Source organism: Oncorhynchus gorbuscha, linkage group LG08, assembly GCF_021184085.1.
Source record: "Oncorhynchus gorbuscha isolate QuinsamMale2020 ecotype Even-year linkage group LG08, OgorEven_v1.0, whole genome shotgun sequence".
NCBI classification, from domain to species: Eukaryota; Metazoa; Chordata; class Actinopteri; order Salmoniformes; family Salmonidae; genus Oncorhynchus; species Oncorhynchus gorbuscha.
In genome coordinates this window covers 64781906-64800814 of record NC_060180.1, presented here as the reverse complement: position 1 = coordinate 64800814, position 18909 = coordinate 64781906, and the positions used below count along the sequence as shown (strand labels likewise).

General features: G+C 41.2%; 1 protein-coding gene across 4 annotated transcripts in view; it reads left to right on the top strand.

Moving 5' to 3' along the window:
• Positions 1-1840: 1840 nt before the first annotated feature.
• Positions 1841-18909, top strand: part of LOC124041998 (SPRY domain-containing SOCS box protein 4-like) — a 129927-nt gene continuing 112858 nt past the window's right edge. For all 4 annotated transcript variants that reach the window (XM_046360251.1, XM_046360249.1, XM_046360247.1 and 1 more), the window contains exon 1: positions 1841-1937. The gene's annotated coding sequence lies outside the window, so the exon portion shown is untranslated. The remainder of the gene's footprint in view (positions 1938-18909) is intronic.

Below are 18909 nucleotides of genomic sequence, written 5' to 3'. Positions count from 1 at the left end.
CCTTACAACAGGCCTACAAGCCCTCAGTCAAGCCTTTCTCAGCCTATTGCGGACAGTCTGAGCACTGATGGAGGGTTTATGCATTCCTGGTGTAACTCGGGCAGTTGTTGTTGCCATCCTGTACTTGTCCCGCAGGTGTGATGTTCGGATGTACCGATCCTGTGCAGGTGTTGGTACACGTGGTCTGTGACTACGAGGATGATCAGCTGTCCGTTTTGTCACCTCAGTAGTGCTGTCATAGGCGTCTCACAATTTATTGCCCTGGCCACATCTGCAGTGCTCATGCCTCCTTGCAGCATGCCTAAGGCACATTCACGCAGATGAGCAGGGACCCTGGGCATCTATCTTTTGGTGTTTTTCAGAGTCAGTAGAAAGACCTCTTTAATTGCCTACCGTGTCTTAACGACCATTCCACAGGTGCATGCTCATTAATTGTTTATGGTTCATTGAACAAGCATGGGAAACAGTGTTTAAACCCTTTACAATGAAGATCTGTGAAGTTATTTGGATTTGTATAAATGATCTTTGAAAGACAGGGTCTTGAAAAAGGGACATTTATTTTTTTGCTGTGTTTCCAATCACAGGCCTTAAATGACCTCCATGTTGGATGGTATTTCCCAGTTCAAAACATGAATGCACCAAAGTCCTATTCACTTCTTCACAACCTTTAATTACCACCTCTCACTTGGTTATGAAAGCAGCATTAAATATACCACGGCTAAGGGCTGTTCTTTAACACCTCAATCACACCTACAGTGTTTTTGCACAAAATGGTACGGATTAGTGTCCAACAAAAGTTTAACCTTCACGCCTCGATGACCCCGACACCATCATTGCATTTTGTTACACCAGAAGAACATTCCCTTCCAATGGAACGCTGTGTTTGACCTGCACGGTTAATTGCAGTGCATTCTGTGTCACTAATATGTTGGATTTATCAAATGTATGCATTCAATTGTATGTGTAGACAGCTTGACAGAAATGGTAGCAGAAGGTCAATGTTTAATTTTTGTTGCACACATATCCAGATGATGCTGCATACAATTTTTCCAATGATGCTGTAGGTGTGATCGAGGAGTCACCTTCTGCAACTATTTCTGTCAAGCTGTCTACACATACAATTTCATGCATACATTCGATAAATACAACATATGCACCACACAGAATGAATGCACTGCTACTGACTCTGCAACGCAATGCTGCAAGGCAAATGCAGCGTTGCATTGGAAATGAATGTACTTCTGGTGTACCAAAATGCAATGATGCTGTAGGTGTGATTGAGTCAGTTTGGGTGCATGGATAAAGCCATTACGCCTAGATCACACCGGTAGGGTAGGGAGCAAAATGTTATGCAGCATCATCTGGATATGTGTACAACAAAGTTCAACATTCACCTTCTGCTACCATTTCTGTCAAGCCGTCTATGCACAGTTTGATGCATACAGTTAGATAATTCCTAGGTATGCACCACACAGAACAGAAAGCAGTGCAACGCTGTAGGGCAAATGCAGCTTTCCATTGGAAATTAATGTACTTATGGTGTACTAAAATGCAAAAACCTGTCCGTGTGATCAAGGCGTTAGCCGTGGTTGCCTATATTAGCCATATATCACAAACCCCGAGGTGCCTTATTGCCATTATAAACTAGTTAAACATAAATACAACAGTAAACAATTATTTTTGCGTTATACCCGTGGTAAATTGTTTGATACACACATGAATCAGCATCCAGGAACCAAAAGTACCCGGTTTAAAAACGCCCATTGAAGCGTGAAACGGGCAGACACTAGGACACACAAATAACCTAGCCAATCGCGTCACTCTTGACTTGTGCGTTGTGGTCGATAACCCACCTCGTTGAAGCGTTGTAGACGAGGTGAATGGATATTCACAATGAATCGACTGCAGGAGCGGTTCTGAAGTTACAATCGAATACGGTAAGTTGCTACGTTTGTTAAAATTGTATTCATATCAATCGTTTTTTGTTTTAATGCTTAACAACTTTGCGAGTTTCCTGTGGCGTTGACATTCTACATATTTGAAGTTGACTTCTCGGCGTTGTTGTAATGTTTACATAGCTTCAACATAGAAAGTGCGAGCGTCTTGGCTTCAGCGATAAATTCCGTCATTTTAACAAGATTGACTGCATAAACAGCAAAAAACGTAATTATGTGACCAAACTTTGCATCTGCACTGTATTTTAGTGGACATTGTTACAAGTATTCCTTGTGCATAGCGATATGGTTTGTGTAACTTTGCAATGAGTGGTTTTTGTTTGACAAGTAAAATAATCAAGAGTCTCAGCATCACTCTGTTACATGGAATTGGCAATTGTCAAAGCCCTCTGCCCCGGGTTGGGTTCAGAGTCTGGCGCAGCTGGCTGCCAGGTAGTCATTGACCAGGGAGGGTTTAGGCACTGAACAGCTGGGTACTGGGGGGGTCCACAGGGAGGGGGGGTCCACAGGGAGGGGACCAGGTGCAACATGTACACTACTTTTTTATTTACATTTACATTTACATTTAAGTCATTTAGCAGACGCTCTTATCCAGAGCGACTTACAAATTGGTGCATTCACCTTATGACATCCAGTGGGACAGTCACTTAACAATTGCATCTAAAACTTAGGGGGGTTTTACTAAGTATTCCTTAAGTGTGTGTATGGTGGGCGGCCAGCTTTATGCAATCCTTTGACTTGGCTGTGCAAGTTTTAAAATATATTGGTCGCCTTGGTGCACTCTACATCCCCTATTTTTATAAGAGGCTAAAGCCATGATTTGGTCAAATGGTAAAGTATATTATCCTCATGATTAATGTAATGGAAGGGTCTGCCTGCCTTCCTCTGTAGGATAATGTTACCTGTTTTGCTGGGGCCTGCTGCTGTGTTGAGTGAGCCACTCTCTCCCATTTCTGATTATATAACAATGAGTTCTGATGGTTTAACATTTTAAAATCCAATTGCGGGGAAAACACCACTATCCTCTTGTCATGCTTGGAGAGAAGCGTCAGCTTTCTGTAGGTATACTTTCTACTTCTCAATTCTCACCTCTATAGCAACTACAGTGCATTTGGAAAGTGTTCAGACCCCTTGACTTTTTCCACATTTTATGTTACAGCCTTATTCTAAAATTGATGTTAAATTATTCCCCTCAATCTACATACAATACCCCATAATGACAGCAAAAACAGATTTAGACATTTTTGCCAATTTGTTTGAAATAAACTGAAATAGTACATTTACATAAGTATTCAGACCCTTTACTCAGTACTTTGTTGAAACCTTTGGCAGTGATTACAGCCTAGAGTCTTGGGTATGATGCTATAAGCTTGGCACACCCCATTATTCTCTGCAGATCCTCTCAAGCTTTGTCAGGTTAGATGGGGAGCATCGTTGCACAGATATTTTCAGGTTTTTCCAGAAATGTGCGATCGGGTTCAAGTCCGGGCTCTGGCTTAGCCAATCGAGGACATTCGGACACTTGTCACGAAGCCACTCCTGCGTTGTCATGGCTGTGTGATTAGGGTCGTTGTCGTGTTGGAAGGTGAACTTGGCGCCCCAGCCTGAGGTCCTGTGCATTCTGAAGCAGGTTTTCATCAAGTATCTCTCTGTACTTTGCTCCTTTCATCTTTCCCTCGATCCGGACTAGTTTCCCAGTTCCTGCCGCTGAAAAACATCCCCACAGCATGATGCTGCCACCATGCTTCACCTTAAGGATAGTGCCAGATTTCCTCCAGAGGTGACGCTTGGCATTCAGGCCAAAGATTCGATCTTGGTTTCATCAGACCAGAGAATCTTGTTTCTCTTGGTCTGAGAGTCCTTAGGTTCCTTTGGCAAACTCCAAGCGGGTTCTCATGTGGCTACCGTCTGGCCACTCTACCATAAAGACCTGATTGGTGGAGTGCTGCAGAGATGGTTGTCCTTCTGGAAGTTTCTCCCATCTCAACAGAGGAACTCTGGAGCTCTGTCAGAGTGACCATTGGGTTCTTGGTCACCTCCCTGATCAAGGCCCTTCTCCCTCGATTGCTCAGTTTGGCTGGGCAACCAGCTCTAGGAAGACTCTTGGTGGTTCCAAACTTCTTCCATTTAAGAATGATGGAGGCCACTGTTCTTGGGGACCTTCAATACTTGCAGACAGTTTTTTTTGTACTATTTTTCCAGATCTGTGACTCAACATAATCCTGTCTCAGAGCTCTATGGACAATTCCTTTGACCTTCATGACTTGGTTTTTGCTCTGACATGCACTGTCAACTGTGGGACCATATATAGACAGGTGTGTGCCTTTCCAAATCATGTCCAATCAATTGACTTTACCACAGGTGGACTCCAATCAAGTTGTAGAAACATCTCAAGAATGATCAATGGAAACAGGATGTGCCTGAACTCTCTTTCGAGTCTCATCAAAGGGTCTGAATACTTATGTAAATAAGTTTTTTGTTTTTAATACATTTGCAAACATTTCTAATAACCTGTTTTCACTTTGTCATTATGGGGTGTCGATTGAGTTATAAAATCAATTAAATATTTTTTTTAAGGCTGTAACGTAACAAAATGTGAAAAAATTCAAGGGATCTGAATACTTTCCAAAAGCACTGTGCTTTACAAACAAGATATTTGATATGGCTTTGCGAAATGCACATTGGTCATTGAGAGTGCATAGCCTCATTTGACGGTAGGCTACAACTGCAATTGAAATTTACATAAAATGTACTATTTGACTTAAACCCTGGAGTTGATGTCCGCTCCCACACGGAAATCTAATTAGCATAATCAAATCCCCATACAAATCTGTATTTTTAAGCTAGAGATGTTTTGTTGTCTTAATCCATTCCATCCGCCGATGTTGCACTTCCACATCTGTGGTGAAAGGTGACAGAGCTAAAGCAGTGTTTGACAGAGCTAAAGCAGTGTTTGACAGACCATGCCACATCCAGAAAATCAGTCTTCTCACAAAATCATCTGCAGCGTCCAAACGGTTTTGCCTACAAACTATTATGACCCCCTGTGGAAAGATGTCACTCTCAGTTTTGCTCTATGACCCCCAACAAACATATTGGGACTTGTCTGAAGTTTGTACAGCTGTTCTGACAACTTCTTTTGGCGGGGGGCTTATCTGTTCTATGTATTGAATATGTTCAATGCATTTGTATGGGCTAATAGCAGTAAGGCCAAATTACATTTGATTTTTTATACTTCAAGGGGTTTTACAATTCCAAATGAAAATGTCTAAAATGATCCTTGGTATGGCCTTAAAACAATTGCATATACAGTGGCAAGAAAAAGTGAGTCCTTTACAATTACCTGGATTTCTGCATAAATTGGTCATCAAATTTGATCTGATCATCTAAGTCACAACAATAGACAAATGGTGTGCTTACACTAATAACACACAAATTATTGTATTTTTCTTGCCTATATTGAATACATCATTCAAATATTCACAGTGTAGGTGGGAAAAAGTATCTGAACCCCTAGGCTAATGACTTCTCCAAAAGCTAATTGTAGTCAGCAAACCTGGAATCCAATCAATGAGATGAGATTGGAGCTGCTTTGGTCTATAGCAAACTCACATTTTGAGTTTTTTTTTTAATCACAAGAAGCATTGCCTGATATGAACCATGCCTTGAACAAAGGGATCTCAGAAGACCTACGATTAAGAATTGTTGACTTGCTGGAAAGGGTTACAAAAGTATCTCTATAAGCCTTGCTGTTCATCACTCCACAGTAAGACAAATTGTCTATAAATGGAGAAAGTTCAGCTCTGTTGCTACTCTCCCTAGGAGTGGCCGTCCTGCAAAGATGACAGCATTCTGTGCTGTGCTCTTGCAAAATGAGGTTAAAAAGAATCCTAGAGTCCTAGAGAGACTCTGAAACATGCGAACATCTCTGTTGACCAGTATATGTTACTTAAAACACTAAACAAGAATGGTTTTCATGGGAGGACACCATGGAAGAAGCCACTGCTGTCAAAAAACATTGCTGCACGTCTGAAGTTTGCAAAAGTGCACCTGGATGTTCCACAGCACTACTGGCAAAATATTATGTGGACAGATGAAACTACAGTTGTGTTGTTTGGAAGGAACACACAACACTGTGTGGAGAAAAAAAGCCACAGCACACCAACATCAACCTCATCTCAACCTCATGGTGGAGGGAGCATCATGGTTTGGGGCTTCCTCAGGGCCTGGATAGCTTGCTATCATTGACAGAAAAACATATTTCCCAAGTTTATCAAGACGTTTTGTATGTTAGGCTATCAGTCCGCCAGTTTGAAGCTCAACAGAAGTTGGGTGACGCAACCAGACAACCACCCGAAACACAGAAGTAAATTATCAACAGAATGGCTTCAACATAAGTAAATACGCCTTCTGGAGTGGCCCAGTCAGAGTCCTGACCTCAACCTGATTGAGATGCTGTGGCATGACCTCGAGAGCAGTTCACACCAGACATACCAAGAATATTGCTGAACTGAAACAGTTTTGTAAAGAAGATTGGTCAAATTCCTACTGACCCTTGTGCAGGTCTGATCCGCAACTACAGAAAATGTTTGGTTAAGGTCATTGCTGCCAAAGGAGGGTCAACCAGTTATTAAATCCAAGGATTCACATACTTTTTCCTCCCTGCACTGTGAATGTTTACACTGTTCAATAAAGACATGAAAACATATACTTGTTTGTGTTATTAGTTTAAGCAAACTGTGTTTGTCTATTGTTGTGACCTAGATGAAGATCAGATCAAATTTTATGACCAATTTATGTAGATATCCAGGTATTTCCAAAGGGTTCACATACTTTTTCTTGCCATTGTAGCTTAGTACAGTGGTTCCCAAATGTTTTATAGTCCCGTACCCCTTCAAACATTCAACCTCCAGCTGCCTACCCCCTCTAGCCCGAGGGTCAGCGCACTCTCAAATGTTGTTTTTTGCCATCGTTGTAAGCCTGCTCCACACACACACAATGTTGTATTGGAGTGAGTCTCAGTCTTAAATCATTTTCCACACACAGTCTGTTCCTGTATTTCGTTTTCATGCTAGTGAGGGCCAAGAGTCCACTCTCTCGCATAGGTACGTGGTTGCAAAGGGCATCAAAGTCTTAACAGTGCAATATGCCAAGGCAGGATACTCTTGAGTGCAGCCCAATCCAGAAATCTGGCAGTGGCTTCTGATTTAAATTCAATTTTCACAGAACTGCTTGTTGCAATTTTGATGAGGCACTCTTGTTCAGATATCTATAAGTGGACTGGAGGCATAGCATGAAAGGCATAACAAATCCAGTTGTTTGGGTTGTCCGGTTTGGGAAAGTACCTGTGTAATTGTGCACCCAACTCACTCAGGTGCTTCGCTATGTCACATTTGACATTTGTCCGTAAGCTTGAATTCATTTGCACACAAATCATACAATGTTGGAAAGACCTGTGGGTTGTCCTTGTTAATGCAGACAGAGAAGAGCGCCAACTTCTTATTAATAGCTTCAATTTTATCCCGCACATTGAATATAGTTGCAGAGCCGCTGTAATCCTAGATTCAGATCATTCAGGCGAGGGGGGGGGGGGGAAACATCACCCAGATAGGCCAGTCCTGTGAGAAACTCATCAGTCAAGTGGTCAGACAAGTGGAAATAATGGCCAGTCAATAACTTTTAAGATTGTCTCTAAATTCCCCAAAATATGTCAATACTTTGCCCCTTGATAACCAGCGCACTTCTGTATGTTGTAAAAGTCTTACATGGTCACTGCCCATATCATTGCATAGTGTAGAAAATACACGAGAGTTCAGGGGCCTTGCTTTAAAAAAGTTAACCATTTTCACTGTAGTGTCAAATGTCAGGGCTTAGTCTGTAGAGGGTTATTAATACATGGCTACTAGCAGTGGCTTATCTTTGGAGTTTGTGATCTAGGTAATGGGTTTTGAGTTTCCACTTAGGCCAACTCGGGTGATGAATTAGCCCCAAATAAATTTGCCTATGATATTAGATCACATAAAGATGTAGTCAAATTCCTCTCTATTTAAACAAAAATATATAATTCTGGAGCCTTATTTTAACAGTAAAATATAACAATAGCATAATTGTCTACCCACAATGCATTTCAATCACTGGAATAGGTTGCACATTAAAATAGTTAACAACATAAGATGATGAAATAAAGTATTTATTCAATACCATCTCAGTATATTATACTTTTTAATAAAGCACTGAGAATGATACTCATATTTTCTATTGCGTGACAGCAGATTATATATATTTTTGGGGTGCGACCAAATCATGGGCTGGTGCCACAAACTGAAACTTAGTGCCACCAGTGGGAAAATGTTAGTCTGGAACACTGTGTGGGTCCTCATACCATCATGGCCACCTAATCATCCCCAGCTTCCAACTGGCTCATTCATCCCCCCTCCTCTCCCCTGTAACTATTCCACAGGTCATTGCTGTAAATGAGAACGTGTTCTCAGTCAACTTATCTGGTAAAATAAGGATACAAATGTTTTTTTGTTCGGGATGATTGATGCCATGTCAAGGGTATTGGAGAGGTGTGGCAAGAATGACGGATAGGAAGAGGGATATGGTGACATGGAGTCATTTATCTGTGTGCTGGATCTGCCCTGCCAGTCACTACGGGAGACCAGAGGCACCTCAGGACAGTCTGTCTGTTTTAGCAGCGCACTCTCTCTCTCTCTTCTGTGCCTTCATCTCTCATTCTCCCATCTCTTATTCTCTGTCTGACTTTCTCTGTGGTGTTTTTAAACACATGAGCATGTCTCATTAAAATAAGAAAGTCAGACTGAGATTTACTTTGTTTCTCCTGTCTTTCTCTCTTCTTTCATTTGTCTGCCTCATTTACTGTCTTAAAACCCCGCGGGCGCTCTCCCTGCCCCAACCACCCCCGCGGGCGCTCTCCCTGCCCCAACCACCCCCGCGGGCGCTCTCCCTGCCCCAACCACCCCCGCGGGCGCTCTCCCTGCCCCAACCACCCCCCTTCCTCTCAGCCAATCTATCATACCACAACTTTCTTTCTTGTTCTTTCCTCCCATCCACCCTCTTCTGTCTTTGCCACCATATTTGTGCACAACTATATTTCCTCCCTCCATCTCATTCTCATGCTATCCAACTCACTTCCCTGTAGCATATATTCTCTTTTTTTACTTCATTCATTTGTCTTGTCATCTCTTTTTTGCATTTTCTTCCCTCTTTCATGCTCTCTCATTCTCAGATTGTCTCCCTCTTATCCACACTCGCTCTTATTTTCTGTCTATCACAGCTAAAGTTATGAGAATGTATTAAGGAGAGATGTTTATTGTGAAGTGAAACGTCTAGGAGCAACAGCGGCTCAACTGCAAACTGGTAGGCAACACAAGCTTACAGAACGGAATGCCGAGTGCTGAAGCACGTAGCGCGTACACATCTGTCCTCAGTTGCAACACTAATTTATTCTCATATACAGAGAATAAAAAAATGATTTAGCGACGTCAGTTCTCATTTGCATTTCGATGACTGAGGAGACCCCCACCTCAAGCTACTCTTAAAAAACAGTGTCTACCACAGCAATCTGCAGCGATACGCCATCCCATCTGGTTTGGGCTTAGTGGGACTATCATTTGTTTTTCAACAGGACAATGACCCAACACCTCCAGGCTGTGTAAGGGCTATTTGACCAAGAAGGAGAGTGATGGAGTGCTGTATCAGATGACCTGGCCTCCACAATCACTCAACCTCAACCCAATTGAGATGGTTTGGGATGAGTTGGACCGCATAGTGAAGGAAAAGCAGCCAACAAGTGCTCAGCATATGTGGGAACTCCTTCAAGATTGTTGGAAAAGCATACCAGGTGAAGCTGGTTGAGATAATGCCAAGAGTCTGTAAAGCTGTCATCAATGCAAAGGTTTGTCCACTTTGAATAATCTAATATTTAAAACAACACTTTTTTTGGGGGGAGGTGTTACTACATGCTTCCCAATGTGTTAATTCATAGTTTTGATGTCTTCACTATTATTCTACAATGTAGAAATGGTAAAAATAAAGAAACCCTTGAATTAGTAGGTGTGTTCTAATTTTTGACTTGTATGTATGTGTGTGTGACTAGTAATCAAAAGGTTGCTTGAATCCCCGAGCTGACAAAGTAAAAATTTGTCATTCTGCCCCTGAACAAGGCAGTTAACCCACTGTTCCTAGGCCGTCATTGAAAATAGGAATTTGTTCCTAGTTAAATAAAGGTAAATAAATGTGCGTGTTGCAGTGTGATATGGAATGTGTGTAATGCTGCAAAATTATTTACTGTGTGATCCAATACCAGTGTGTGTGATTGTATGTACTCTGTAAGTAGGCTATACCTCATGTATGTGAATGACTGTGGTTTGCCATGTCTGGGGTGTATGTATTCATTATGTACGGTGTGGTTTCATAATGTCTCCGTGTTCTTCTAACACAGAGACTTACAGTGCTTTCAGAAAGTATTCAGACCCCTTGACTTTTTTGACATTTTCTTATATTACAGCCCTATTCTTAAATTGATTAAATAAATAAAAATTACAGTAATATACACACAATACCCGATAATGACAAAGTGAAAACAGGTTTTTATAAATGTTTGTAAATGTATTAAATATAAAAACTGATACCTTATTTACATAAGTATTCAGACCTTTTGCTAAGCGATTGAGCTCAGGTGCATCCTGTTTCCATTGATCATCCTTGATGTTTCTACTAGAGGTCGACCGATTTTAAATCGGTTTTCATAACAATCGGAAATTGGTATTTTTGGGCGGCGATTTGCCCATATTTTTTATTTATTTTATTATTTATTTTTAGACCTTTTTAATTTAACTAGGAAAGTCAGTTAAGAACACATTCTTATTTTCAATGATGGCCTAGGAACGGTGGGTTAACTGCCTTGTTCCGGGGCAGAACGACAGATTTTCACCTTGTCAGCTCGGGAGACCCGATCTTGCAACCTTACCTAGTCCAACGCAATAACGACCTGCCTCTCTCGTTGCACTCCAAGGAGACTGCCTGTTACGCGAATGCAGTAAGCCAAGGTAAGTTGCTAGCTAGCATTAAACTTATCTTATAAAAAACAATCAATCATAATCCCTAGTTAGCTACACATGGTTGAGGATATTACTAGATATTATCTAGAGAGTCCTGTGTTGCATATAGTCTGACTGAGCATACAAATATCTGGTGGTAGGCAGAAGCAGGCACGTGAACATTCATTCAAACAGCACTTTCGTGCGTTTTGCCAGCAGCTCTTCGTTGTGCATCAAGCATTGCGCCTTTTATGACTTCAAGCCTATCAACTCCCGATATGAGGCTGGTGTAACCGAAGTGAAATGGCTAGCTAGTTAGCACGTGCTAATAGCGTTTCAAACGTCAATCGCTCTTTGCCTTCTAGTAGTTGTTCCCCTTGCTCTGCATGGGTAACGCTGCTTCGATGGTGGCTGTTGTGTTGCTGGTTCGAGCCCAGGGAGGAGCGAGGAGAGGGACGGAAGCTATACTGTTACACTGGCAATACTAGAAGAACATCTAATAGTCAAAGGTTAATGAAATACAAATGGTATAGAAGGAAATAGTTCTATAATAACTACAACCTAAAACTTCTTACATAGGAATATTGAAGACTCATGTTAAAAGGAACCACCAGCTTTCATATGTTTTCATGTTCTGAGCAAGGAACTGAAACGTTAGCTTTCTTACATAGCACATATTGCACTTTTACCTTCTCCAACACTTTGTTTTTGCATTATTTAACAAATTGAACATGTTTCATTATTTACTTGAGGCTAAATTGATTTTATTGATGTATTAAATTAAAATAAGTTTTCATTCAGTATTGTTGTAATTGTCATTATTACAAATACATCTTAAATTTTTTTTATTTATTTTTTATATCGGTATAGGCTTTTTTGGTCCTCCAATAATCGGTATCGGCGTTGAAAAATCATAATCGGTTGACCTCTAGTTTCTACAACTTTAATTGGACTCCACCTGTGGTCAATTCAATTGATTGGACATTTGGTATTTTATTAGGATCCCCATTGTTGCAAAAGCAGCAGCTACTCTTCCTGGGGTCCACACAACATGAAACATAATACAGATCATTAGACAAGAACCGTTCAAGGACAGAACTACATAGCCTACATATCAATACACACAAACTATCTAGGTCAAATATGGGAGAGGCGTTGTGCCGCGAGGTGTTGCGTTATCTGTTTTTTGAAACCAGGTTTGCTGTTTATTTGAGCAATATGAGATGGAAGGAAATTCCATGCAATAAGGTCTCTATATAATACTGTATGTTTTCTTGAATTTGTTCTGGATTTGGGGACTGTAAAAAGACCCCTGGTGGCATGTCTGGTGGGATATGTGTGTGTCAGAGCTGTGTGTAAATTGACAATGCAAACCATTTGGGATTTTCAACACATTGCATCACCTTTTTATAAGAAACAGTCAGTCTCCTCATCTCTTAGCCAAGAGAGACTGGCATGCATAGTATTTATATCAACCCTCTGATAACAATTAAGAGCAAAACGTGCTGCTCTGTTCTGGGCCAGCTGCAGCTTAACTAGGTATTTCCTTGCAGCACTGGACCACACGACTGGACAATAATCCAGATTAGACTAAACTAGAGCCTGCAGGACTTGCTTTTTGGAATGTGGTGTCATCTCTTTATTAAGGCTAGACCTCCCCATCTTTGGAACCATTTAATCTATATAATAATAATATAATATATGCCATTTAGCAGACGCTTTTATCCAAAGCGATTTACAGTCATGTGTGCATACATTCTATGTATGATGTTTTGACCATGACATTTTCCAATCTAAGGTAACGCCAAGTAATTTAGTCTCCTCAACTTGTTCAACAGCCACATCATTCATTACCAGATTCAGCAGAGGTATAGAACTTAGGGAATGATTTGTACCAAATACAATGCTCTTAGTTTTATTATGTTCAGGACCAGTTTATTACTGGCAACCCATTCCATAACAGACTGCAACTCTTTGTTAAGGGTTTCAGTGACTTCATTAGCTGTGGTTGCTGATGCGTATATGGTTGAATCATCAGCATACATGGACACACATGCTTTGTTTAATGCCAGTGGTAGGACATTGGTGAAAAGAGTAGAGGACCATGATTTGGAAAGGCACACGCCTGTCTATATGATGTCCCACAGTTGACCGTGCATGTCAGAGCAAAAACCAAGCTATGCTGTCGAAGGAATTGTCCGTAGAGCTCCAACACAGGATTGTGTCCAGGCACACATCTGGGGAAGAGTACAAAAACATCTGCAGCATTGAAGGTCCCCAAGAACCCAGTGGCCTCTATCATTCTTAAATGGAAGATGTTTGGAACCACCAAGACTCTTCCTAGAGCCGGCCACCCGGCTAAACTGAGCAATTGGGGAGAAGGGCCATGGTCAGGGAGGAGACCAAGAACCTGATGATCACTCTGATAGAGCTCTACAGTTCCTCTGTGGAGATGGAGGAAACTTCCAGAAGGACAACCATCTCTGCAGCACCAATCAGGCCTTTATGGTAGTTTGGTAAAAGGCACCTAAATACTCAGACCACGAGAAACAATATTCTCTGGTGTGGTGAAACCAACATTGAACATTTTGGCCTGAATGCCAATTATCACGTCTGGAGGACACCGTAAGGATGGTGCCAGGTTAAGCATGGAAGTAGCAGCATCATGCTGTGGGGATGTTTTTCAGTGGCAGGGACTGGGAGACTAGTCAGGATTGAGGGAAAGATGAAAAGAGCAAAGTACAGCGAGATCCTTGATGAACCTGCTCCAGAGCGCTCAGTCTCAGTCTGAGGTCCCAAGGTTCACCTTTCAACAGGTCAATGACCCTAAGCACACAGCCAAGACAACGCCGAGTGTCTTTGGGACAAGTCTCAATGTCCTCGAGTAGCCCAGCCAGAGCCTGGACTTGAACCCGATCAAACATCTCTGGAGAGACCTGAAAATGGCTGTGCAGCAACGCTCCCCATCCAACCTGACAGAGCTTGAGAGGATCTGCAGCGAAGATTTGGAGAAACTCTACAAATTCAGGTGTCTTTGACAGTAACACCATATGACCGTGTTGATGTTATCTCTTAGCACTGTGTGATTTGAGATTAACAGGACACATGATCCAGCAATACCTTATATATCCTAATGTCCATCTCTTTAACCCTGGCTGTATCATGAAAGTGTTTATAGTCATGAATATTTAGATCTAAAGAGAACATGACGGTGGAGACTTGTGGCTGGACTGCAGGGGTGGACGTACAGACACACACACACACACACACACACTTGCCACCAGTCAGTAGTAGGCAATGGATGATTCACCTGATTTAGGGCAGCAGCTGGTTCTATCTGCTCCCTACTGTTAGACAATGAGGAGATGACAGAGGAGGGTGTTTGTCTGGAGAGTGAATGAGACGGAGACCAGCATATAAGACTTCTCATGGTTGGGATGATGATCATAATAATAACCCATTAATAATCTTCCCATATGTCAGCCTACATTAGTCTACCTAGCACGTACGTATACACACACACCTTGCGTAACACACATGCAGACCAGATGTGTTGTGACGTCCTGTTAAAGAGTATGTTGGGGTGGAAGCCGTCATGGGAGAGTGCCTTTGATTAGTCTAGGACCAGCAGCCCTGTCTAAGATTTTTCAGAGAGGGAAGGGAAGAGAAGCAGAAGCAATGTTCACAGTAAGAATGCAATACATTCAGTAGACTTGTGTCTAAGTGAATGATAAAGAATTAACTGCTATTTCCACCCTGACGTTGTCATTGAAGGCATCTCACTCCATGGACTTGATCTTACAGAATGATCTGATTTCGATACGATGACGATCTTGGATGTAATCTTAATGTTTCGATGAAATGGGCCTATAATGTTCCAGAGATGAACATAAACACACATTCTCTCTCCTCTCACTGTGGGGCGTACTTGCATAGTGTTAAAAAAGACTGAGGACTCCAAGGTATTGTGTAATCCCAATTAGCACTGAATATTCTCTTTTACGAGGAAGACTTGTGTGGCGTAACTGGGCATGTGTAACTGTGGTTTGAGCTAGGGGAATTAATGTTTAAACGTTCAAATGTTTAACCAAAGTTGGGATCCTTATCTTTAAGAAAAATCACTAACCGAAAAACTTTGTTCCCCCCACATTAAAATCAGTGCCATTATCACAAAACTATTATTTTCTGTGTTCTAGCCTAACTAGATGATAGGCTATGAAGGTCTGGGGAAAGTTGTCATAACTTTAGACTACTTGTTGGAATTTGCGAGGCATGCAAGACCAGACATGCAGATTACCAAGACATATGTCAGTGAACATATCGGAATCGTACGATATTAGCTAAAAATGCCACCATCGGTATCGGCCGATGTCTAGTTTAACGCCGATGTGCAAAACCAATGTCAAAGCTAATGTGCATACCTATATAACGTAGGTACATGACGTAATGACAACACGTAAACTTTTGGGCTACACTGCAACACAGCATTCCTAACCTAGTCCACAATGTCTGCTGTGTGGATTGAGCAGTGTTTTGAAAGAGTAACAACATTTCAGCGAGACAACTCAAAAGACAAAATCCATTAAAGCCAAGATAATGGAATTCATTGCCCTTGACAATCAACTGTTCTCTGTCGTGGGTGATGTTGGCTTTCACTGACTGGTTGAGCACTGGTACACAGATGTTGCCCTACCGGAGTTACACAGTAATAGTGTCATTGCTATTAGCTTCACGACAAACGATACTATGGAACACCGTTTGTCTCTTTTGCATGTCAAAAAAGATACACTAGCGCTGTACAAAAGTCAGCAGACACCGGCCACGAACGATGTGTTTACAATACCGCGTTGGTAATAAAGCATCATTTGTTCGACCGCGACTTCTGGGGTAGCTAGCTTTAGCTTGGTACCTAGCTAGCACCAATACAACCAGCCTGAAAACAACGAGTAGAAACTGCAGTTATTTTCATTATTCTTAGCAATGATTTAGGAATCCTTTTAAGTATTGCCTAGGTTGCCACTTGTTGTACGCCTATTGAACTTCAGTTAAAGAAAATAAATGGCTCGCCAGCTACTTAGCTTTGGGCAACAGGGTTAATGTTATAAGCAGCCAGCTAGCTTCATTCATATATTTTTACATACATATTCTTATTCATTCCTTTACACTTGTTATTAAGGCAGTTGTTGTGAAATTGTTATATTCCTTGTTAGATATTGCTACATGGTCGGAACTAGAAACACAAGCATTTCGCTACACTCGCATTAACATCTGTTAACCATGTGTATGTGACAAATATAATTTGATTTGATCTGGCTAGTGAGGCTTGACCAGACCGGGTTATGTGTTGTGAAGCTAGCCACGATAAGGATTAGGCACAATAGTGGAATTTGTGGTTTGCCTTCAAAATAAGTGTGTAATTGACAGTGATGCAAATTAATACAAATAGTAGAATTATGCCATACCTTTGTTTTGAAGGCTAACCACAATGTCCACTATTGTGGCTAATCCTTATTGTGGCTAGCTTCACATAGATGTGTCCGTCCACCATTAATCAAATAAGAACTGTCTTTTTCTAAATGATTTTAGATGACAGCTATTTAGTTAGCGAACTATAGCTACTGAAACAGATGTCGTTTTGCTATGTTTTTGCTAATGAACTCGTTAAATGATTGTGACGCACAGTCATATTCAGGTCCTGATTGGTCAACAAGCTTATCTGACATGTCAAACTGTGTTATTTGACACATTGTTTTTTACAAAAAATACAAATGGTAAACGAGAGGACGACAAACCACATCTGCACTGCTACATCATCTTGGTCCATTAGTAGAAAGAAAACACATCTAGCTACCCTAACGTAAAAAAACAGCATAAAAACAACACAGCAGCACATCAATCAGCAACGTTTATTGTTGTCAGGGAAACAATAAAACATTGTATGCCAGAGCAGAATTCTACTGTCTGAAAAGGTGCTTCTGGTGTGGCACTTTTGAGAAAATTGTCTGAGAAGTGATCAATTATGGACATGTTACTGTAGCTGCATTCTATGTCCGTAAAGGGTCACTGATTATATCATTTCAATGCCAATCCCTAGCGGTCATACATATGTAATCCATTGTGAATTGATGTGGAATTTTATGTAAAAAATAAAATTTAAAAAATGTTTCAGCGGAAAACCAGTTTTAAAAAATTGCCTGTTTTTAAAAATTTAAATTTCCATTTGTCAAATCCTTAGTTTGAGAGTTTGTGTGAGAGAATGAGAACCCACCGCTGATTGGAGATGAGCTCTGCTGGAGAGTGTGTGGGTGGGTATGCACATGTAAAATGGTAGTGTGTGTGTCCATATATTTCTGTGTGTGTGTGTGTGTGTGATAAACCACCACTGCCTTCTGTAGTCTCCATTAGCTGGAGATGGTACTATAGATTAGTGTTGTGGTCAATCCAGAAAGTAAACCTATTTCTGTTTCTTGTTAGCTTGCAAACATCATTCTAGCCAGTTAGCTAGCTACATCACGTGGGCAAATGTCAACTGCTTCACCGGCAGAATCTACAATTGATGGAACATTTACCTAAACCATAAATACTTGTGTAGTATGCTTTTATTTTATATAACTTTAATATGCAATTAATGATGTGTCCTTGCTTTGTAATACATTGGGCTGGTTTAAGCTTGCCCCACCCAGCTGGGAATTGAATGTTTGAAATGGAATTAAATATGGCGTTTTCAAATTTTATTTCCGAAATGGAATTGGAATGTCATTATACTTCCTGAATTTAAATGGAATTGACCCCTGCCCTGCTATTGAGCCACCCAGGTATGTTGAGGTAGGTTGTATCCATCCACCCAGACAGTGTAGTAGCAAGGCGCTGTGCGAGGGCACCAGGTTCAGAGAATATAGAGCACATCCCGCACTCGTGATATATTCATTCATTTCCTTTGGGAAAGGGATCTAGGTCAGAGCCTATAGTGTGATACAGAGGAAAGTGAGAGGGAGGGAAAGAATAAAAAAATATATCAATCTATTAAAGTCCCTGGCAGCTAAGTGCCAGACGTGACAATCCATCTGCTGGTACTTGAACAATTTAATGAAGGGTAAATGGTGAAACAATGTTATTAGCTTCCCACCTGGCAGGTTACAATGTGTGTCAGGTTGGATGTGCTTTTGGGGGGCGGAAAGCTGATTGTTGTGTTGGATGGTGTTAGATTACCTCATTTCCGTTAAAGGAAAATTAGCATGTCAAAAACCCTCACTCGCACAGTCGGTTCCACACTAGACAACCCATCTGGATAGCTTTTCTCTAGGTCTCCTGGGTCACGTAAAACCGCAGGAGGATGTTGGCACCTTAATTGGGAGAATGGACTCATGGTAATGACTGGAGCGGAATCGGTGGAATGGCTTCTATGTGTTTGATGCCATTCCGTTTACGCTGTTCCAGCCATTATTATGAGCCATCTTCCCCTCAGCAGCCTCGACTGCTTAAAACAGTGTTTTCCCAAATAGTGACACTGTACAAATTTATAAGCAAAATTTGTAGACCTGGTGCTGCTCAAATACATTTCTATGGCTTTTTTTAGGTGACTATATACTCTAAAAGCATACACATCCTGCAAACTCCTGTTTTTAGACCATGTGAGTGTAGAATCTCACTTTCCACTGGCACCTTGTTAGTCTCACATTAATTCCATTTTGAAAATTGTCAATGGATTTCACACTTGCAGGGTCACCTTTACCTGCAGGAGAGCAGAGGACACTGCTGCTGGCCTGGGGAGATGGGGAAGGAAGGAAGGAAAACGTTTTCTACGTTTTGTTAGGTTACTGCCTTATTCTAAAATTGATCCCAAAAAATGTCCTCATCAATCTACACACAATACCCCATAATGACAAAGCGAA